The sequence below is a fragment of the Hevea brasiliensis genome, chromosome 13, assembly GCF_030052815.1.
Source record: "Hevea brasiliensis isolate MT/VB/25A 57/8 chromosome 13, ASM3005281v1, whole genome shotgun sequence".
Classification (NCBI taxonomy): domain Eukaryota; kingdom Viridiplantae; phylum Streptophyta; class Magnoliopsida; order Malpighiales; family Euphorbiaceae; genus Hevea; species Hevea brasiliensis.
The window spans coordinates 74989430-75013811 of NC_079505.1; the positions used below are offsets into that span (position 1 = coordinate 74989430).

The following is a 24382-nucleotide window of genomic DNA, read 5'->3' on the forward strand; positions in this document are numbered from 1 at the left end:
GGCTTCCCTCCGATCCCAACTCTTATCCACTCAGGATTACATCTCTCAAGTTGAGGGGCGGGCGAAGTTCTATGAAGACAAGCCGCCAGAGAATCATGTTCTGGCTGAAAATGATCGTGCTCTCGGGGAAGTCCAGGCGCTTCATGCCAACGAAGTCGCTCAGGTCGCTCAACTTATCGAGGAGCTTAAGGCGAAAGACGAAGAGATGGTGACGGGAATAGCCGGTGCCTATGTGAATGCTCACCAGGATCTCTTAGCCGAGCTCCAGAAGCGTTACCCAGAGGAGGACTTCTCTTGGATGGCCGACCTGGCTCCCGGGGGTGAGGGTGAGGATAGTGAGGAGGAGGCCGAGGGTGAGAGAGAGAGTGAGCAAAATGTAGATCAGACTGGGGGTGATCCTCCAGCTGAATAACTTGTACAAATTTTGAAATGAAATGGAATGCCTCTTTTGTTCAATGAATGGTTGTGATCGGAAAATTTCTAAGCACTTGATTGTCTGAGTATATTGAAATAAATGAAAGCGATTATTATCCTAAGTGTGAGAGATCGGAAAACACAACATGCATGAGATTGGTAAGGAACCAACGCTAAAAGGAACTTAATTGAAAATTTGGCTTGAACATCTAAGATCGGGATCTTCATTAAACCGGATTGGAACCTTAGCTTGATTATTCCTAAACTTTTTAAAAAGAGGTCGACCACGAATACTGGCAGCAAAGATCTAGTGTTAGTTCAATTTCGTCTGACAAGAGAGATCGGGAATATAGTTAACTGGTCAGGATATTTGACAATTGGCTTGAGAGATCGGTGAATGATTTGAGAGACCGGTAAGGCTTTAACGGACACGAGAGCTTAGCATTGACTGAACTCTCTGTGAAGAGAGATCGGAACTGCGATTAGGAGGCAAGGAGAGACTTAGTGCTAGGAATCGGTTTCGAAGTTTGTTGATTCTGGGGATCGGCCAAAATATGGTGTCGACAGCTGCCCCTCTTTACATAATTTTTATCAAAGGGAAAAGAATTTCCCATGTAAGAATTATGTAAAGATTCAGACCCATATTTTGGACGATTAGGTGCTCGAAGTTAGGGAACCAAATCATACCTAAATCAGTGACTTAGAGATAGGCAACAGAAGTTAAAAGACTAGGAAATTAAAAATCAACTTGGATCAAAGAACCAGAGGTCGACAACAAGAAATGTAAATTGCTAGAAATTAAAATCGACTTAGATCAAGGAACCAGAGGTCGATAACAGGAAATGTAAATGCAGGAAATTAAAATCGACTTAGATCAAGGAACCAGAGGTCGATAACAGGAAATGTAAATGCAGGAAATTAAAATCAACTTAGATCAAGGAACCAGAGGTTGATAACAAGAAATGTAAAGGCAGGAAATTAAAATCAACTTAGATCAAGGAACCAGAGGTTGATAGCAGGAAATGTAAATTGCAGGAAATTAAAATCAACTTAGATCAAGGAACCAGAGGTTGATAACAGGAAATGTAAATGCAGGAAATTAAAATCAACTTAGATCAAGGAACCAGAGGTTGATAACAGAAATGTAAAGGCAGGAAATTAAAATCAACTTAGATCAAGGAACCAGAGGTTGATAGCAGGAAATGTAAATTGCAGGAAATTAAAATCAACTTAGATCAAGGAACCAGAGGTTGATAACAAGAAATGTAAATTGCAGGAAATTAAAATCAACTTAGATCAAGGAACCAGAGGTTGATAACAAGAAATGTAAATTGCAGGAAATTAAAATCAACTTAGATCAAGGAACCAGAGGTTGATAGCAGAAAATGTAAATTGCTGGAAATTAAAATCAACTTAGATCAAGGAACCAGAGGTTGATGACAGGAAATGTAAATGCAGGAAATTAAAATCAACTTACAAAGCAAGTCTAACCCTGACACATGAAGTTCTTCCCCGATGAAGTGTACTTAACAAGATACCGAAGGCCGATGATTAACGGAAAAGGAGTTGCAAGACTTGACCTATGACCCCATTTCTTCAAATGCCCCTCTTCTGTTTTCCTTTCTTCTTATTTTACGAAAAGCTTCCTTGCGGGTTTTCACTTTCCTTTTCATTCATTTGACTAGATGCGCCCTTCCGGGTTTTCACTTCTAGCTTTTTTTTTTTTTTTTTTTGGCCTTTTCCCGGTCATTCCCTGCAAATCTCATAGTAAAGTACGTGAGGTTATCAATTGTCAAATCTTAATCTTAGGGCAAAAATTTAATTGATTAATAGCACATTAAATAACGAGAATGCAGAGGAATAATGTTAAAGAATAAATATGAGAGAAAGATAGAAGCATAAGGAATGGAGTATGACTTTATTGCGGTTTTAATGAAAACAAAGATAGAGTCTCAAAGAGGAAGAGTACAAGGATAGATCTCACTTATTCCTTGCGGTTGGCTTTGAAATCCCTTAACTGCCATTATTTCAAGTTCTCTGAAGCCTCATGTCACGATGGTTTATTCCCCTCTCGGTCTCATGCTTCTTTCCTTATTTCTCCTTTTTGGTTCTTGGGATGCCCTTTCGGGTTTTCACCCCTGGATTTTTTTTATTTTTTTTATTTTTTGCTATTTTAAGATGCCCTTTCGGGTTTTCATCCTTCACTCATTTTACAGAAAGCGCCTGTTCGGGGTTTTCGCTTTCTTCCACACATTTTGCTAGGAGCGCCCTTTCGGGTTTTCACTCCTACTCTTTTTTTTTTTTTTTTTTTTTTTCAGGCATAGTATCTCTTGACGGTGTCAGCGTTCACAGGTCTTGGAAACTCTTCACCGTCCATGTGGGTCAAGATCAAGGCTCCTCCAGAAAATGCCTTCTTAACCACATAGGGTCCCTCGTAGGTTGGTGACCATTTGCCCCGGGGATCGTTTTGATTCGGCAGCACTTTCTTTAAAACTAGATCCCCGGATTGGAACTCGCGTGGGCGAACGCTTTTGTCAAATGCTCTAGCCATTCTCCTCTGGTATAACTGCCCATGACATGCTGCTGCTAACCTTTTCTCATCCAGCAAGTTTAACTGATCCAATCTTGACTGGATCCATTCTGACTCATCAATCTCTGATTCTCTCAGAATCCTTAGGGAAGGAATTTCAACTTCAATAGGCAATACTGCTTCCATCCCATAAACCAGCGAGTATGGAGTTGCCCCGGTTGAGGTTCTCACGGAAGTTCGGTATGCGTGAAGAGCGTAGGGAAGCATATCATGCCAATCCCTATATGTGACTGTCATTTTCCGGATTATCCTCTTGAGATTTTTGTTTGCAGCTTCCACAGCTCCATTCATCTGGGGACGGTATGGGGAGGAATTGAGATGTCGGATTCTGTATTGATCACATAATTCCCGAATCTTTGGACCATTCAAGTTCTTAGCATTATCAGTGACAATTTCATTCGGGAGACCGTGCCGGCAGATGATGTTGTTCTTGAGGAATTTAAGAAATGTATTCTATGTGATGTGAGCATAAGACGTCGCCTCGACCCACTTGGAGAAGTAGTCGATGGCTACAAGGATGAATCTGTGCCCATTAGACGCCTTGGGATTGATGGGACCGATCACATCGATGCCCCACATTGCAAAAGGCCATGGTGAGACGAGGTTGAACAACTTGTGAGGTGGCACATTTATTGGATCGGCATAGATCTGACACTTATGGCATTTTCGGAAATACTCGATGCAATCCTTTTCCATGGTGGTCCAAAAATACCCTCGTCGCATAATTTGCTTAGCCATCATGTGCCCATTGGCATGGGTTGCACAATTTCCCTCATGAGTCTCGAAAAGGATTTTCCTTGCCTCCTTTGCCTCCCTTCATCTCAACAGTTCACCGTTGGACCCTCTCTTGTATAGGACTTCCCCACTGGGGAAGCATCCCAATGCTAATCTTTGAATCATCCTCTTTTCGTTTCGGTTTGCCCCTGAAGGGAATTCTCTGGTTCTGCAGTAGACCAGGATGTCATGATACCAAGGTTTTCCATCGGGCTCTTCTTCAATCATGAAGCAATAAGCTGGCTCACTTCTTGCTTTAATCCTCAATACTTGAGTTGTCTGCCCTTCATCGATTTGAGCCATAACGGCTAGAGTGGCTAAGGCATCAGCAAATTGATTCTTGTCCCGACTAAGGTGAGTGAAAGAGATCTCTTCGAATTTTTCAGTCAGCTCCAGTAAGTACTTCTGGTATGGGATCAGCTTCGGATCTTTGGTTTGCCATTCTCCTTTGACTTGATAAATTATCAGAGCTGAGTCTCCATACACTTCCAGCTTTCTGATTTTCATCTCGATAGCAGCTTGTAGACCCATTACACAAGCTTCATACTCTGCGACATTGTTGGTACAGTCAAACCTCAACTTGACAGCTATCGGAAAGTGTTTTCCATCCGGGGATACCAATACAGCTCCGATTCCATTTCCGGATAAATTGACAGCTCCGTCGAAATACATTTTCCACACATCGGCTGGCCCCCCTTCTTCGCAGTCTACTTCATTAATGTGCTCATCAGGGAACTCAAAATCCAGAGCTTCGTAATCCTGAATAGGATTTTTTGCTAGGAGATCAGCAATCACGCTACCTTTCACCGCTTTCCGGGTCATATAGACTATATCATATTGGGAGAGTATAACCTGCCACTTGGCTATCCTTCCTGGCACGAATGGGCTTTCGAATACGTATTTGATAGGATCCATCCTGGAGATGAGCCATGTCTTGTGATTCAACATATAGTGCTTGAGGCGATTTGCTGTCCAAGCTAACGCGCAACAAGTCTTTTCTAAGAAAGAGTATCTTGACTCACAATCATTGAACTTCTTGCTTAGGTAATAAATAGCCCTCTCTTTTTGGCCGGTATCATCATGTTGTCCCAAAACACATCCCATCGAATTCTGTTGGACTGCCATATACAGGATCAGAGGCCTCCCTGCCACGGGTGGAACCAACACTGGTGGGTTGGTCAAGTATTGCTTAATTTTCTCAAAAGCCTCTTGGCAACCTGAATCCCATTGAGTGGTGTTGTTCTTTCGGAGCAGTCTAAAAATAGGCTCGGCCTTAGCGGTGAGATTGGAAATAAATCTTGAAATGTAGTTCAACTTTCCCAGAAAACTGCGCACCTCCCTTTCTGTTTTTGGGGATGGCATTTCTTGAATAGCCCGAACTTTGTCTGGATCTACCTCTATTCCTCTTTCGCTTACTATAAATCCCAACAACTTTCCCGATCTAGCTCCGAATATGCATTTAGCAGGGTTCAATTTCAGCTGGTATTTCCTGAGCCTTTCGAATACCCTCCTCATTACCTGTACATGGCTTTCTTTTCCTTTGGATTTAATGATCATATCATCCACATACACTTCCACCTCTTTATGCATCATATCATGGAATAATGTGACCATTGCACGCTGGTAGGTAGCACCAGCATTCTTCAACCCGAAAGGCATAACCCGATAGCAAAACACTCCCCATTGAGTGATGAAAGCAGTCTTATCCTTGTCTTCCTCGTCCATCGGGATCTGATTACACCCTGATGCCCCATCAATACACGAACAACTGCCCAATCCCGCAGCATTGTCAACTAACACATCAATGTGAGGGAGAGGGAAATCGTCTTTCAAGCTTGCTTTATTAAGATCCCTGTAGTCAACGCACACTCTGACTCTCCCGTCCTTCTTCATTACCGGGACGACGTTAGCCACCCATTGGGGATATTTGACCACTTCCAGGAACCCAGCGTCATACTGTTTCTTGACTTCATCCCGAACTTTGAGCAGTGTGTCGAGATTCATTCTCCTTAACTTCTGCTTCACAGGGACTGTCCCCGGAATTAGGGGAATTTTGTGCGTTACTATTTGGGGGTCCAAACCGACCATATCATCATAGCTCCAGGAAAATACGTCGAGGAATTCTCTCAGCAAACTGATCATATCTCCCAATTCTTCACTCTCCACTACCTTGAGTTCCCTTTTTACTTCTTCTGTGCCTAAGTTTACGGTATGTGTTTCATCTCCACAGGGCACTAGGGAGGGTTCATCCTTTTCACTGCTTTCTTGTGCAAGGTCTTCCTCAGAATCACTTGAAGTAATGGCAGTTATGGGGATTTCAAAATTAACCAGAGGAATTTCTGAGTCTATTGGATTATTAGGTGTTGATTGATGGATGGTCCTGAATGAATAAAAATAGAATATATTATAAGGATGGAATTCAAAAGGAACGAAAAAGAGAATTGGATTTAAAATGCGCTATTAATTCATTAACGTTTATGCCATAAGAAAAAGGTCCATTTACAGTTTTACACTTGTCACCATGGACAAAATGATCAAGTGTTGATAACCAAAGGTACTTTACTCGAAATTGAGTACAGGGATGTCCTCTGCCGTCCAGTTGTCTAGTTCTTGCCCCTCAGCTATCGGTGAGACTAGAGCTTCATACAAGGAATCGGAATGGATGACACCAATGGATGGTTCATCGGGCGATTCTTCTACCTCTGCCGGATTTTCAATGACCGTCTTAGTGAAGACTTCCGTGATTCTAGGGACTACCTTCCTTATTCCCACTTCCTGGTCGAACCTCTGATCCCGAAGTCTGTTCCTCATCCAGAATCGCCCATCCATGAGGGCGTCTTCCTCATAACCCAAACCGCAGCGGCCTACCTTCTGGATAGCCGGTATAGGTTCAACAATCCCTTGTAATGCAGTGCCTAGCCCCTTGCCTTCTTCGTACCCATTCTTTAACATCACCTTGGCTACCATAGCCATAGCCCCTTCACTTCTTGAGATGGTCTCTTGTAATTCGAGGGCTTGGAAGGAGCTTTCCAATGACTCCTCAGCTGCCTCCACATAGGGAAGTGATTGTGGCTTGGTGACTAGTAAGGCCTCCTCTCCTTTTACTATGATGATTTTGCCGTCCATAATATATTTGATCTTTTGGTGCAAAGTTGAAGGAACGGCATTCGCAGAATGGATCCAAGGTCTTCCCAATAGCATAGTGTAGGCCGGCTCAATGTTCATCACCTGAAACGTGACATTGAAAGTACATGCACCGACTTGGATTGGCAAGTCAATGTCTCCCAGCACTTCTCTCCTCATACCATCGAAGGCTCTCACCACCATAGCACTCTGACGTATATCAGATTGGTCAACCGGCAGCCTAGCCAAGGTGGTATTAGGCAGTACATTAAGAGCTGACCCGTTATCAATAAGTACCTTGGCTACTATACAACCTTTACACTTCACTGTTACATGCAGAGCCTTAGTGTGCCTTAAACCCGCAGGGTCTATCTCGTCCTCCGAGAAAGTAACAAAACTGGATGCCTGTATTTGTCCCACTATTTTCTCAAACTGCCCCGGAGTAATGTCGGGGTTTACAAAGGCCTGATCCAGGATTCTCTGCAAGGCTTGTCGGTGTACTTCTGAACTCAAGATCAGCGATAACAGCGAAATTCGGGCAGGCATTTTTCTCAACTGCTCCACCACATCATATTCACTTTGTTTCATTATTTGGAGCAGCAGCTCCTCCTCTTCTTTGTGCTCAGCAGACTCTACTTTTTCTGTCTTTTCAACCTCCTCTTCAGTGTTCTTCAGTGACTCTCCCATTTTTACTTTCCCTTTTCTCTTTTCTCTTTCTTCGTTACTGTAACACCTCCCACTTCGAGTTATGAACTCGACCTCTTGCTCAAGGGAGGAGGGCTTTGTGGTAGTGACGGGTCGGGGATCAACTTGGGGAGTAGCACTGGTGGCAGGTCCAGCATAAGTCATCTGAAAGTGTGCATGAGGAGTGAAACATGGTTTTGGTGGTGCTGGAGGTGAGACCAGATTAGGAGCTGATGTACTGCTTGATGCTCCTTAGGTAAAGACTTGGAAATTATAGTTCCAAGGTATGGCATGGGTGTTGGTTATAGGGAGCTGAGATGGGGCTCGGATAACTGTTATTGGCGGCGAGGTTACTGGGGGTGAGAAGGTGATTCTGGGTTTAGAGGTAGAAGCATTCTGGCTGTATCTAGTCGTGTTCACTCCCTCTTCCGTCTTCAACCTTGTCTGGCATCTCAGAACTTTGAGAGATAACAAGTTCCGAACCTCTTGCCTGAATTCCTCACAACCCTGCAGCTCATGATCAGCTGCCCCTCCATGGTAAGGACACCCCGTACCTTCTTCCGATCCCGTTTCTTGAGGGCAAAGGTAGCCTTCCCTCATTGCCATAGCAAAAATTTCCTTAAAGTAAGGAACCAGCTTGTCTACTTCCAGCATTGATCCTTCTCCATCAGGCTCTATCTTGTTTACACCACTGCCCACATTATGGTTAGGCAGTGGGTTTGAGGTAACATTAGGGAGGGAACCATTCCCCTCAATTTTCAGCCACCCGTTCCGGATTAAGGCATGCACTCTTCCCCTGAGTGCTCCGCAGTTGTCGGTTGAGTGCCCCTGTGCCCCTCCATGATACTCACAACGAGCAGTGGTATCATACCACCTGGGGTATGGAGGCTGGATCGGGTCTAGGGGAACTGGTACAATTTGGTTTATACCGACAAGGTATCGGTATATTTCACTGAGTGGGAGGGGAAGAGGTGGATCCGGGTTTCTTGGGGGTCTTGGGTTGTTCTGTGGTGGTCTTGGTTGAGCAGGAGGAGGAGGCGGTCTTGGTTGATAATTTGTAGGTGGGGGATATTGTGGGCGCGGGTGTGGATAATTTGGGAAAGGAGGTGGGATATTTGCGATTGTTTGGCCGTGAGGGGGAGGATATGGCCGATAATTGTTTTGAGGGGATGGGGAATAATTGTTTTGACGGGTGACAGAATGCACATCACCCTCCTTTTTCTTGCCAAAGCTGGCAGCCTTCTTTGCAGGGTTTTCAGCCAACTCCTGCAGTCGTCCCATTCTTAAGTTGGCCTCTATTCTTTCACCAGCCTGTATAATGTCAGAGAAACTGTTGGAAGTGTTCCCAATCATCAAATTGAAATAGGGGGCTTTCAAAGTCTCGATGAACAGAGAGCATAGCTCATTATCGGTCACCGGAGGGTGTACTTCCGCCGCCTTTTCTCTCCATCTCTGGGCGTACTCCTTGAAGCTTTCCCTGTCCTTCTGCACCAGGTTTTGAAGATCCCTCCTTGTGGGGGCCACATCGCAGTTAAATTTGTACTGCTTTAAGAAGGCATCAGCTAAATCCTTCCAGGAGCGCAGTTTGCTCCTGTCCAACTGAATACACCACCTCAGGGCCGCCCCGGAGAGGCTCTCATGAAAGAAGTGGACCAACAGCCTATCATCCTCTGTCAGAGCAGACATCTTAGCGATATAGGTGGCCAAGTGAATACGAGGATCTGAATTCCCTGTGTACTTGTCGAAATCAGGGACCTTGAACTTAGGTGGCACCACCACATCTGGCACTAATCTTAGTGATGCCACGTCGACCGAACCATACATGTTCAGCCCCTCTATTGCTCTCAGTCTCTCTTCTAGAGCAGATAGTTTCTCGTTTTCTTTCATCTTATTTTCCCCTCCTACTGCATGATATGCTCCTCCGGCCGGGAGCTGAGGGGTGGAGTAAACTGGAGGGATTAGGATTGGAGGGTGAGGCTCGGTATTTGAGACAGCCGGGTAATAAGAGAAAGGCAGGTCATTATTCATGGTGACCGGATTGACAGTGACTGTCGGGTCTGGGATAGGTGATTGAAAGGTGAAAGAAGTTGAAGCTTGGTGCGGATCATTTGTCGTAGGTGGTGGTGGAGGCAATGGTAAGTTAGGCTCTGCTGTGGGTTTATTCTGGGACATTTCCCTCATTAATCTCATAAGTTCTGAGACCTGATCCTTCAATTCGGAAACCTGCCCCTGTAGGTTCTGTACTTGTTCCTGATCTTCCATTATCTTCTTTGTTCGAGATCTTGTTAAGTACACTCGCTTGGGTTGAACCGTGTGCTTGGTCGGACTTGCCTTGTTTGAAGCAATGTTGATTTCCTGTAAGGGGATAAAAGAAAATTTTAAATGAATTTTGAATTTTGCGAAGAAACTAAAAGTCCTGGTCTGGACGAAGGATACAATGGCATTTGGGAGCCGAAATGAAATCTGGGAAAGGATAATTGCATCAACTTTATTATGGCATCGTTCGATAGTCTGACTGTGAATGACTGGATTGAATGCGCATTTATGATACCTGTCCATATAGCGCACTCAATTTTTCACATAACCCTAGCGAGGAAGTTCCTACGGGAGTCATATTATTCATTCACAAATTTGCTAAACAATGGTCCAAAAATCATTTCATTAACTGAATAATGTGTACACCATATTCTTTACATCGGCCTAGGCTCTGGGAGATTCTTTATAATGAGATGACATTTTCTGAGATACTCATATAACCTTTCTTCTTGTTTGGCAGGGTCGAATGCTTTCAGAGCGTATTCGGATTCAGGTAATAATTCTTGTTTTCCTTGTGCTACCGTTCTTTCTAGCTGGTCAACATTTTCTTTCAACTCTTGATAGAGAGCAACTTGTCTTTCCTTCCCTTTCCTTTCCTTAGCACACTCTTTCAAGATATCGTTGATGAGTAGTGCCTGTTCTTTCAATTCGAGCTTCTTCTTTTTGTTTTCTTGTTTGTACTCTTCAACGAGCACCTCTTGGTATTTCATCTTTTCCTGAAGCTTACTATTCTGTACTTTCATTTCTTTGACCTCAGCTTGAAGAGAGTCTCTTTCCTTCTCCCAGTGTACCTCTTGCTCTTCGAACCCCATCCTTTCGGCCCTTGCCTCTTCCTTGAGTCTTCTCACTTTTCTTTTAAGTTTCTGCTGTTGGTCTTCCAACTGTTTTATTTGTTCTTGCAGTTGTGAGTTCTCGGTGTTTGCTTTTTGTAGTGAGTCATCCAGGCGATCATCAGCTTCTTCTAATAGGACGCTTTGGCGAGGGTTGCTGTCCTCGAATTCTACAGTTGAGTGTTCTCGGTCCCTGTCAGCTCTCCATTTAAGATAATCGCCCGAGGCACTTGGGCCTTTAGGTGATCTCTCCATCAGAGTGATGTTTTCCCAAGACTTGCGAGCCATTTTCAACCCTTCCTCTTCCTTGAGCTCATGGTAGAAGTGACCTTGGTGGTATTCTTCAATGTTGATCACGGACTGTGTTGAGCCAAACTGCCTCATTACCAATGCCGGAGTGTAACTTGTGTATCCGGTTACTCCGATTAGGGACACCGACTGATTACCCCCCGTACCGATCAGAACGGGTTGGCCTGACGTCCACAGCTTCCTCCAACAGTAATTATGGCTATTGAAACTCAAAATCCGTTCCCACCACTGCTGTTCATTCTTCAGACTGATTACTAACCGGGTCATTCTCTCGATGGGAGGCTGGTCAAGGTACCAAGTCAATCCCTTTGTCTCCACGGGACACATGTGACTGATAATCCAGAGGTATAACAATTGAGAACAACACTTAATGGACCCTTTGCCCTGTTTTCTGCAGTATGTAAGGGTTAACAGGGTCTCCGCAAGAATTGCCGGTATCGGATTGATCCCCTGCCTTTCTACCGTCCAAAATACCTCCACCGCGCTGCAAGTGATGATTCCCAATGGCCCCGGGAACAAAATCAGACCATAGATTCCCAAGGCGAGTGCCACTGAAGCTTGATCCCACTGTTTCTCTTGGAGGTACTGATCTAACCGCTTCTCGAGGTATGTCTAATACCATCCATGCGTGTTCTCTTTGACTGTTTCTTTTGACTTCGCCTCCTTCGAAGGAATACCCAACAAATGTGTTAATCGTTTCCAGGTCTGCCTATGTTCGAGGTGTAGGTAGATCCGGTTCTGCAATGAGTAAGGAATCCCTAGTAATGCCTGATATTCTTCCATAGTGGGAACCGTATCAATGTCATTGAAAGAGAATACCCCGTACTTAGGATTCCAAACCGACAGCATGGCCTTTAATGCCGGGATTTGGACCTTGACTCGCATTAAGGTTGCAATCCTCCCGTACTTCTCTTCAAATCGTGCCTTGACCTGATCGGGAAGCGACCTCCATCCATTAGACAGACCCTCGAGACCGTTCATTCTGACCTCTATTTTATTCAGATCTAATGAAGGTAGTGAGCTAGCATGTGCCTTGGAAACATCATTTTGCGAGGGTACCGGACTATGAGCTGATTTGGACCAAAGTTTAGCATTCTGAACCTTTTCTGCCGACTGACTCGAGGATGCCATGATAAAAATGATGCCTATCCTTTTACAGACTCTTGGTTTGGTAATGCCTGCGGGAAAACTCGTTAGCGAGATAAATTAGGGTAATTTTGAATCATACTGTTGACAGGGTGATACGTACACATTTATCAAAGTAGGAAAATGTGTAGGCGTTTTAGTAGAATTCAAGATTACCCTCACAAAAATGAACAAAAGGAAATTAAAGCAGAACAGGGTAAGAGTAAGTATGCCCCTTTTTTGTCCTATAATAGGGAGACTCCTAATACCGGATGAGCGCTACCTATTTGGATAGTTCTATCTTATAAGGTAGTTTACTACGGCTTTCAGCTATTGTGATAGTTTAGCTCAGGATCTAATTTTCTAAAAGCCACAGGTTCCCAAATTGCCCCTACTGTAAACAGTAGAGCCCCATTCTACCGCCATGATATTGTCGGGAAAATTCCACGGGTATCACGGTGAATAGAACGAGTTTCAATTTGAGCAGAAGCCTTCACGGATACTAACGGGGTAAAACCCACGGGTACCGCTACATGACCCCCTCCTACTTTCCTAAAAGGGTAAGAAAGCCCGGGTATAGGACCAAAGTGTGTGAGGACATTGTGTGAGTGTTCAGTGTGTGAAGGGACACCTTTACCTCTTCCCAATTCAGGGGGATTTTATTCTTCCCATTTTTTCTTTTTCCCCTTTTTTTTGAAATGAAGAGCACTGTAGGAAATAGAACAGGCAAAACAAACAAAATAGTTAGCAGCAATAACAATAATTAACGTATAAAACATCGCTGAATGAGCCCATCTAACTATAATTTGATCTGACAAAATTAAATCTACTTTTGGACCACTAGACCGGGGTTAAGTCAGTCTTTATCAGATCCCCAGTGGAGTCGCCAAGCTGTCGCAAGGGATTTTGCGGTCGCCTGGACGATCACTCACCGAAGTGGAAAAGAGTGAGGAGTCGCCACTTTAGTTTTGAGGGAAACTAAAGAAAACCATTTGGGAAGATAAATTAAAAAACGAAACCACTTCAAGACAGAGATTCTAGGTTCGGGGTCCGTAAACGGGTGGGGAAGGTGTTAGGCACCCCACCTCATCCCTTAATAAGGGTAAGTAGATTTAACTTTGCATTAGTTAGGAGGGCTTGAACGGACATGTTAATCCTTTTGTCAAAAGGAAATTTTTAATTTTTCACTAAATTGGATCACCCAGATACATAAGTAAATGAGACAACCTTAGTGAGTTACTGTTGTATGTTAATTTTATTTTAAAGAAACATCTTATTAAAATTTAATTTAAGAATTGGATAAGAACCTTTTTTCGAACTCTTTAATATTTATTAAAATTTGAGTTGAGACCGGATAAGAACTCTCCTCCGATCTCTATTTGATATTTATTAAAATTTTGAGTTGAGATAGGATAAGAACTCTCCTCTGATCTTTATTTAATATTTATTAAAATTTTGAGTTGAGACCGGATAAGAACTCTCCTCCGATCTCTATTTAATGTTTATTAGAATTTTGAGTTGAGACTGGATAAGAACTCTCCTCCGATCTCTATTTAATGTTTATTAAAATTTCGAGTTGAGACCGGATAAGAACTCTCCTCCGATCTCTTTTAGATTAACAGGAGCCTGAAAGGGACTTTTCCAATCTCCCGAATTTTAATTTCAGCTACATGTTACAAGAGCTTAAAGCTAAGGATTCTGGCATTCAAAGGTGCTGGGGATAAGGCTTCTAGATTCCTTGTGACTAAACGGGGAATACTAGACTGGATTTGCCGACCTTCCATGTATTCATCTTACCAATACCTATTAATGTCTAATCTATTCTGTTCCGTTTATTTTGGTTTTATTCCACTTTATGGCATCTTGCCGAATTGCCGTTTACGTCAGCCTAATAGTTTGGCTATTTTCCTAACGTGTCATTCAGACTCTCTTTTTTTTTAAAAGAGACCCTTAAGTTGCAGTTACCCACGTTTTACCCAACCACTCACACGCCGCTAGGAGCTAGAAAACTTGCATTCAGAAATGACGAAGATTAATAAAATGATAGACTAATCACTAAGGAGATAACTCGAGAGTAACATTCTTTGGGGTCCTTTTGCACAAAATGAACTTGGAGCAAATCGCATACGTAAGAAGAACAAAGTAAGTGCGAAAAGTAAACGTAAACACTTAATAAAACAGCAATATGAGCTCTTACCTGTAAGGAGCCAAATCTATTGAAATAACTACGGGGTGGCAAATAGTGATAAGGCATCGGATTGATTAGTCTGAGGGCTGATGTTCGTCGTGAACTGAAGGGTGCTTAGCTAAAATGCAATCAGATTAAGATAAAAAAAAAAAAACGAGTGGAGTAAAGTTGAGCTTGGACAACAGAAATGAAAACAGAGATGATAAAGGGCTGAAAGTGAGAGTATGACCAGATACTGAACAAACTGGAAATGTAGAGTTCCAGTATTCAGAATCCTTTTCAAGAAAACACTTCAGAAAACTTGTTTCAAAAGTCTTTCTAATCAACCCTTCTAAGTAGCAAAGTAACAAACTGAATGAATTTTCAGAGTTCTTTCGCTATAATAACTACCTCCTTTTTTTGCCCGTCCCCTGAACAGTTTTTCATGCAGGTATTTATAGGAATCGGGTGCTCCCCATGAAGGGTCAGGATTTATTTTGAGGGAGATGGAGGGTCAAGATTTCGAAGGACATGATCGGATGTTCAGGAACTAAAGAGAATCAAAATGAATGGTGGAGATCACTCTTCAGAACATTTGTCCTTTTCTTCCTCCAATCTGACGGTCCCAAATCTTCTTGTCCGGAACGATCTGAGGGCTAAGAGCGAAAGACGCTGGTCTTGTCGTCTTCTCTCTTGATCCAAGGGTTCCGGGCTCGTCCTTACAAGTGAAATCAACGGTGGAAATTGGGATGTACAGGACTGTCATGACATACCCTGGCACCTGTTAGCATTGCGGGCGATTCTTAGGCGTGCGGTGGAGATCTCGCCGCCACGCTTTAACTACCTCTACGATTCGACGACGGTTATTTGGGATTTGTCTTATTCTTTTTGCCTTCCGACCTCTCCCACGCTCCTATTCCGATCTCTCATGCTGGTTTCCCATCTTCCGATCTATTATTCCGATCTTTCTCTTTCTCAGGTCCGGTCCGGTCAAAGCATTAATTTCCCCTCGATTCCCGGAAAGCCCGCTTTACGCTTCGACAATAAATGCCCTATTTTTCCCCTATATATACCCCTGACGAAAGAGACTTCCCTTCACCCGATTTTCCTCTCTTCCTTCTTATTTTCCAGTTCTAGCTGCTCCGGCGGTCGTTCCGGCCATGATTGTGGTTTTTGATCCCTTTCCGATGGACTTCTTTACCCACCGGCTGAAAATTTACGATCCCGGTGATCGAATAATCGTAAAAACCTTAACTGATGATGGTGAGAGAACTGAATCAATTGACCGATCTGGATGGCGGACCTCGATCGCGCCGATGGCGAACCGATCTGAGCAAATTGCTAATGTTCGGCCGACCCCTGGCGATCGCTCTTCCGAGCTTATTCGGCTTCTCACCACATTGGGTGTTCCGACAGCGGTTTCCCTCCACATTGGGTGTTCCGACAGCGGGTTAAGCTCCGGTCGGCGACACCCTGTGGATCAGTCACAATGTTGACTATTGACATGGGCCTCTTTAGATAGGATGTTCCGCTGGTCTTTAGAGATCGGCCTTTTGATGTAATCAGATGTAATCCGATCTTGAGATCGCCCAAATGATGTAATCTGACTTTTGGAAATGTATTCCGATCTCTTGAGATCGCCCAAATGATGTAATCCGATCTTTTGGAAATAAAGATTTTATTTTGTCAATTATTATCTTATTAATTATTTTTCGAGCTCTAATATAATTATCCGATCTGATTCTTTACCTGAATGACACTTATCCGATCTGTAGTTCGAAACACCTGGATCCGCCGCTCTATAGTTAACCGATCTCTTTATGGAATCTTGGGAATATTCGTGAGACGTGTCAGAACAGCTGGCGAGTCCCGCTATCCGATGCGCTGCCTGGAACCTCGTGAGCATTAAATGCTCGGACGAGTATAAATAGGGGTGGGGGGTTAGTCATTCGCTCCTGTATGTCATTTTCAACCTCTTGCTCACAACTTCAAAGTTCTCTCATTTTCTCAAGTTCTTCCGACGCCGATCAGACTCCGGTAAGGGCTTTGATCTTCTTTTTAGTTTAAGTTCTTTATTTCTTTTGAAAATGAGCGGTGCCGAAGGTCAGAGAGCAGCGAGCCCTCCTTTCATTCAGTTCTCGTGGTCATCTGACGAAGAAGAGGTGGTCGAGCCAAGCGCACAACCAGAACCTCCTAGGGTCTCCGTTCCAGCTCGGGGACGGATCGCACCATCAAGGCATGCACCTTCTTCAGGGAGGGAGAATCTTCCTATGGACGAGCTGCCATCGATCTTGCGAGAATCCGATCTGCAATCGTTTAGCCAGGAGTACAATATTCGTCCTGATTCGTATGAACTCATCCAGTGTCACGGCTATCACCGAGCCGATTACTTCTTTAAAGAGAATGATAGGGTTATGGTATACGAGGAACAGTTAAAGGCCGGTCTGCGGTTCCCTCTAGACGATTTCTTCAAGGAGGTCTTGAAATTTCACCGAGTATGTATTGCTCAAGTTCACCCCAACTCCTAGCGGATCTTAGTAGCTTTTCGAGGCCTGTGCCGAGCTAAGGGAATCAATCCTACTGCTAAGGTGTTCGCTGAACTGCACAGGCTAACTCGCCGAAAGGATGACGAACACTGGTTCTTTCAGGCGAAGCCTCATTGTGGGCTCTTTACCGATCTGCCCTCCTCCCTTAAGAATTGGAAGAATCGTTTCTTCATTCTGAGGAGCAAAGATCCGAGCTGCTTTGAGGACTTCCCCCGTAGCTGGTGGCACCAGGGACCCTTGATTCCGAAGCGCATCACCCTGAACAAGGAAGAAGACCTAATAGTGATGGAACTAAAGAGTCAGGCGGCCACTCAAAAGTTCTCCTGTTTAAATGCGGTGACTGCCGAGCTGCACCATTGGACCATACAGCTGATCACCGGCCAAGATCGCGAACTCCGCTCTCTGACCTTGGCATTGGTAATTTCTACATCTCAGATCTCAGGACCTTAGCGATCTCACTGACCTCTTCTTTGTGCAGGTATGGCGGGTGGTGAGGGTTCCAGAAAGCGGAAGAAGGAAAAGGAGATTTACCGGAAAGTAAAAGAGATGAAGCGTTCGGCACGACTTCAAACACCCGGCCATGAACCTGGGGAGATACAAGGGGACCCGCCTCGACCTTCAGGACCGCCGATCACAGAAGCTGTCCGATCTCCTCCTCAACGAGAAGAGCAGCCTCCACCTCCTTCAGTTGCTCCAAGCACAGAAAGGGGTCCTTCTCAATCTTCTGGGAGGGCCTCTTCTCGTGGCGCTCAAACGCTGATCGACTCCCTGAAGAATAACCGGACTGTTCGGGAGAACCCCGGTTTTGCCAAAGTCTTGGGGTCTTCCATCTGCCTCCGAGAGGATCGGGACAGGCTATCCCCGGACAGCCTCGATGACATCTTGACTCGATCCATGAGCCTGAACGTGGAGTGCCTGGTGAACCAGACCATAGTTCGGGAAAAGGCTCATCGCCTGGGTAAGGAAGTCGAGAAGAAGAGTCAGGAAGTGGCTTCCCTCCGATCCCAACTCTTATCCACTCAGGATTACATCTCTCAAGTTGAGGGGCGGGCGAAGTTCTATGAAGACAAGCTGGCCGAACAGAATCATGTTCTGGCTGAAAGGGATCGTGCTCTCGGGGAAGTCCAGGCGCTTCATGCCAACGAAGCTGCTCAGGTCGCTCAACTTATCGAGGAGCTTAAGGCGAAAGACGAAGAGATGGTGACGGGAATAGCCGGTGCCTATGTGAATGCTCACCAGGATCTCTTAGCCGAGCTCCAGAAGCGTTACCCAGAGGAGGACTTCTCTTGGATGGCCGACCTGGCTCCCGGGGGCGAGGGTGAGGATAGTGAGGAGGAGGCCGAGGGTGAGAGAGAGAGTGAGCAAAATGTAGATCAGGCTGGGGGTGATCCTCCAGCTGAATAACTTGTACAAATTTTGAAATGAAATGGAATGCCTCTTTTGTTCAATGAATGGTTGTGATCGAAAAATTTCTAAGCACTTGATTGTCTGAGTATATTGAAATAAATGAAAGCGATTATTATCCTAAGTGTGAGAGATCGGAAAACACAACATGCATGAGATTGGTAAGGAACCAACGCTAAAAGGAACTTAATTGAAAATTTGGCTTGAACATCTAAGATCGGGATCTTCATTAAACCGGATTGGAACCTTAGCTTGATTATTCCTAAACTTTTTAAAAGGAGGTCGACCACGAATACTGGCAGCAAAGATCTAGTGTTAGTTCAATTCTGACAAGAGAGATCGGGAATATAGTTAACTGATCAGGATATTTGACAATTGACTTGAGAGATCGGTGAATGATTTAAGAGACCGGTAAGGCTTTAACGGACACGAGAGCTTAGCATTGACTGAACTCTCTATGAAGAGAGATCGAAACTGCGATTAGGAGGCAAGGAGAGACTTAGTGCTAGGAATCGGTTTCGAAGTTTGTTGATTCTGGGGATCGGCCAAAATATGGTGTCGACACCAGCATCTCTCCCGTGTTTTGCCTATGTGGGATTTGCCTAGGGTGTTACAATCCACCCCCCTTATGGGACTCAGCGTCCCCGCTGAGGTTTGCCCCACCATCGCTCAAGGTTGCAAGCGGAGCGGCTCTGATACCACAAATGTAATGGCCCGGCCCACTAGTGATATTGTCCGCTCTGAGCCGAAGCCCTCACGGCTTTACAACGCGTCACTAGGGGTTATGAACCACCAACTTATAAACCCAGCATCTCTCCCGTGTTTTGCCGATGTGGGATTTGCCTAGGGTGTTACAGTTTTCCTTGTGCTTTGCTGGAAGAGCTTGCTTGTTGAGCTATTTGGTTTTCCAACATCCTGTTATGAGTGGCAAGCTGGTCTATCCTTGAAGTTAATTGTTGAATCATTTCTCCTTGTTTCATTGGCGATTAAGAAATTCTCCATCATAGATTTAAAAATTGAATCTTGGTCTGAAGACTGAACTGGTGGTTGTGGAATAGGTGCATTTTGATTCCTTTGTGGTGGAAATCTAGGTGGTACTCTGTTTTGCTGAAAATTTTGCTGTTGTTACTGAAAATTAGGAGGTTGTTGATAATTCTGTTGCTGCCCTTGTCGACCTCCCCAAGAAAAATTAGGATGGTTCCTCCATGTTGGATTATATGTAGCAGAAAAAGGATTACCAACTGGTTTCTGATTGTAATTCCCAACAAAATTAACTTGCTCATTTCCAATCTCTTGCCCATGGGGAGGAAAATCATTGATACAATGCATATTTCCCGTACCAACATCTTCTGTATGACTAGATCCTCCAATTGATGAGTCAACCTTCATGCTTAACTTATCCATTTTTCTCGTCAAAGCATCAAATTTGGCATTGAACATACTCATGGCATCTAATTCATATACACCAGCTGGTGACTTCTTCATTTCATTTCTTTCACAGCTCCATTAATAATTGTTGTAAGCAATTTTATCCAATGCTGAATAGGCTTCATCTTCTGACTTCTCCATAAGATCACCTCCTGAAGATGCATCAATTATACTTCTAATTGCTGGAGAAACACCATTGTAGAAATGTTGAACCAGCATCCATCTAGGGATTCCATGATGTGGACATCTCCTTTGAAGATCCTTATATCTCTCCCAAGCTTCATAGAGACTCTCATTATCCCTTGGTCTGAAAGAAGTTAATTCATTTCTCAATTTTGCAGTCTTGCTAGGAGGAAAGTATTGAGCAAAGAAAGCTTGTGACAATTCATCCCAAGTAGTTATTGAACCCAGAGGTAATGAATGCAACCACTCCTTAGCACGATCCTGCAAAGAAAAAGGAAATAATCTCAGTCGGATGGCATCATCTAATACTCCATTTATCTTCAGAATGTCACTAATTTCAAGAAAATGTGCAAGGTGAACATGTGGACTCTTAGTAGGACCTCCCCCAAAATGTGATTGTTGAACCATTTGACAAAGTGAGAGCTTCAACTCAAAGTTGTTTGCTTCCACTCTAGGCCTTGTAATACTTGGTCTAAATTCTCCAAAATTAGGAAAAGCATGATCCTTAATTTATCGGTTGTTGTTTGTCATAGCTTCTATCACTTGTTGCTTTTGATGTTGCTCTTGCTATCTTTGAATTTTGAGTTCAGTTTTTCTTCTTTTTGACTCTGCTCTTAAAGCTTTAGCTGTCTTTTCAATCTCAGGATCAAAAATTAAATCAATTTCTGCACTTTTTGTTCTTCTCATATAAAAGATATGTACCTGAAAAACCAAAATAAGAAAATCTCAAAGTAAAATGATAAAGAAGAGAAATTAAAATAAGAAATAAAATGCCCAAATTAACCAAACAATCAATCGTCTAATATCAAACAAAACAATTCCCCGGCAACGGTGCCAAAAACTTGGTTGCGTACTCCGAAAGTATACGGGTCGTTCAAGTAGTAAAGAAAATATATCATCCCACAAAGAATTGTTGTTTGAGTACCAAACTATAAAAGTCACGATTATTTGGCCTATCGATAATTTATGCCAAAAATAGAGTAAGAGGTGCAGCAAATTAAATTGAAAAAAATAAGGAAATTATAATGAATTAAGCAATTAAAATTCTAAGCACTATACTAATTTACTAAAATTTCAGCAAGTGACAAAAGATTTAATTAATTAATGGTAAAAATTGATTCCAGAGTTAAGGTTCATGAAGTAAATTTCATTGGGATTTGGATAGGCAAAGCCAAGATTAAGGGAAATACAAGTTTGAAGGAAGTTGATTCTGATTTCCTTTAATTTCTCTTTCAAGCAAACTAAAGAGTGTTTTAAAGGAAACTAAACCCCATTCTCATGCGATGTTTAATTACCCAAAACCCTTTAAGCATTTTAATCAACTTGAAATTCCTCTTAACCCACTAGTTTATTCTAACACTAGGTGATTAAGTTCATTATCTTGATTATCTATCATAGATTTTCACCTCTCGGTCTTTCAATCTAAGATTAAGAACAAAACCCAAAAGGTACCAACAATGGGTATGTAAATAAGCACACAAGATAAGAATCCAAGTTTATATATACTAAAATCTGATTAAAACCAGTCCAAATCCACAAATAAAACTTAAATCATTACACCAACTATGAAATCTTAAGTATCTACTCACTCATGCTTATATTTACAAGTAGAAAATATGAAATAGAGCAAGAAAACATGAAAATAAAACTAAAAATAAAAGAACCCAGAAGAAGAAGATCCAAATCTCTGAAAATGGAAGCTGGAAAACGTCACTCTGCAGGTGTTCTTCCTCCAAAAATGGCGTGATTCCCTCTTCCTCTCTCTTTTGATTTTTCTCTCTCTTTCTCCTTATGGTAAAAATGAGAATATGATGCTTTTATATCCCCTCAAGGATTGCCCTAAAAATAGTCTCTAAAGGGATAAGGACAAAAGGTGTAAAATATGTGAAAAGCGAAAATTTTTCCATATCAACAAATCTGCCAGCGCCATCCCACATGCCTCATGTTGATTTCTGTTGTTTTTCACATGCCTCATGTTGATTCAGAGGAGGAGCCTTTAGATTCTGTACGACCAGCTACAAGGGGCATGTGGGAGTCCCTGAAAGTCTCGGCGTATTTTCTCCAAAATCTCTGTTTACACGACCCGCCACACGGGGCATGTGGAGGCCCATGAAACTTTCAGCATGTTTTGTTCCGAAGTCTCTGTTTACACGACCCAATGTGAATTTACATGCCTCATGTTGATTTCTGCTGGGTAACTCTTATCTTCACATGACCTTCAACACGGGGCATGTGGAGGTCCTTGAAAGTCTCGGCTGATCTTCTCCTTTAAGCAAATTTTCTTTACTTTTCACTCTACTTTAAGCTTCAAAATCACTTTGAATTTCTTCTATATGGACCTTTTTTCCTTTAAACCTTATTAAAACCTATCAAAAACATTAAAATTTCGAAAATCAAATATAATGAAACTAAAATTAACAAATTAACTAAAATAACCATTAAAAGCATAAAATTAATAAACTAAAAAGGCAAAATGGATGCAAAACTACTCTAAAATATCTATATAAATTGGGTTTATCAGTTGACAAGACTTGAGAAGCTTATTTGGGGGCTGCCTATTGGTGATCTTGATGTGGACAAGCTAGAGGGACAACACTTGGGGTCCTAGGTGCTTCCTAAACGTGCCAATTGCATTCATAGTGCATCAAAGAGGTTAGTGCTCAAACTCCTCTTTTAAACTAGGGTTTAATTGAATTAATTTGTTAATTCACAATCTTGAATGGCAAACATAGATCCTAATATATATTAAAAGTGTTTTAATATGTAATTGAATATTGAAATTAATTAGGCACATAAGAGATGTGGCATGATACATGTAACCCTAGAAGAAAAATTTTAAATTCAATGCTCCAATGAACTAATCACCATGCTTCCGCTCCTTCACCTATGCTCTAGGAAGGAGATGAAAACCATCCCCTACCCCAAAAGGGAAGGGATGGCACTAAACAACTGAGAAAATGAAGATCTGATACCCTTAAGAAAACCCAACCTTTGAAAGGAAAATCTCACTCTAAATAAGTTAGAGAGAGGAAAGTCTCTATATGAGTGGATTTGACTGATGTATCATAAGTCAAACAATAGAGAGACGAATGTAGAATCGCCTGTAGCGCCTAGGTATTAGTAGCCAAAAGACATCAATCATAGAAGCAAAGCAAAGGAAAACTGGCCACTAGAAAGCACGCAAGCTATCGTAGCCCAATCGAACAAAGAAGATCCCCTAATAACAACCATCATCTCGGCCATCTACAAGGTCAAAAAGGAAACTAAGTTCAAGACTCTTCAAGGAGGCGACAAAGCTCATTTGGCAATCTCAATCTCTTGTAGCCATTTGAGGGATCGAAGGCCAAACAAGGTGTCCTTGTATAATGAATAGTACTTACTAATTCCACTTAGTGTAAAATTGTTTAATAATAGATTTTGTCTAGAGTTAAAAATCTCTTTTTTACATGGAAGTTAGTTCCAAACAAGGAAACTAAATCAATTTAGTATTATATTTTAAATATAGAATGCAATTAATTATTCTTAAATTTAATAATAAATAGTGTCATTTCCATTTAAGCATTAAATGAAGTAATTGCTCTGTGTTAATAATGTGCCAATAATATTTCTTATTGCAGTTATTGATTAACCTTGATTTATAATTTCTTGAAAACAATGACGAAAAATTTATAAAAAAATCTTTTGGATAAATTATTATTATTTTTTGAGTTATGTAAAAATTAATACATATGTAAGCGTGAAACTAGGTAGAGGCTTGAGGGCCAAGAGTTTTTAAAATTAAAATTTTACTCATTAATTTTAATATTTTTTTTGAAATTATTATTTATCCCTTAAAAATTTTCAAAATTAAAAATTTTCTTATAATTTTTTTAAAAGATTATTGTTTGTCCTTCAATATTTTTATTTATATTTTGAAAAATCATTGATTTAGTTATATTGCAAAAGCATGCAATACCATGAAACTAGCGAATGTTGTCAATGAATAATGCCTTGAATTAATTTTTTTCTTATTGTGAATGAAATTTAATAATAAAAAAAAAATCATTTAGCATATATAAGCATGAAACTAATTAAGTTGCATATATAGATATTATTTTTAGAATAAAAACTTTTATAAAATAGGATTTTGCTAGAATTACTTCTTAAAATAAGATTTTTAGTTTATCTTATTATATTCTAAACGAAAATTTATAATATGCAACAAAAACACCCAAAAGAGAATTAAAAAAACTTTTTAATATATAATTATCACTTTAAAAATGTAAAATAATATCATCTGAAGATGAAAAAGAAATCAACATTTCATCAAGACATGCAATAATATTGTTGGAGACATAAAAATATCAAGCAGTAATATAATAATCTTTCATTAAAATTGGAATTGAGAATAAAATCCCCTTGCATTAAAAATTGCCATTATCATACTTGATGATATAAAGACTTTATAGGGATAATAAAATCATTACCATGCGACTAACGTTACATAGAG

The 24382-nt window shown here is 41.9% G+C and overlaps 1 non-coding gene and 1 pseudogene across 1 annotated transcript; one reads left to right on the plus strand and one right to left on the minus strand.

The window, feature by feature from the left end:
• The window catches only part of LOC110655766 (berberine bridge enzyme-like 7), a 43216-nt pseudogene extending 23449 nt beyond the window's left edge, over positions 1 to 19767 (minus strand).
• Positions 19768 to 19939: 172 nt separating this feature from the next.
• LOC131172448 (small nucleolar RNA R71) lies at positions 19940 to 20046 on the plus strand. The gene has a single exon (XR_009142925.1). It is a non-coding gene; the product is annotated as a small nucleolar RNA R71 (small nucleolar RNA).
• The last annotated feature ends 4336 nt before the right edge of the window (positions 20047 to 24382 follow it).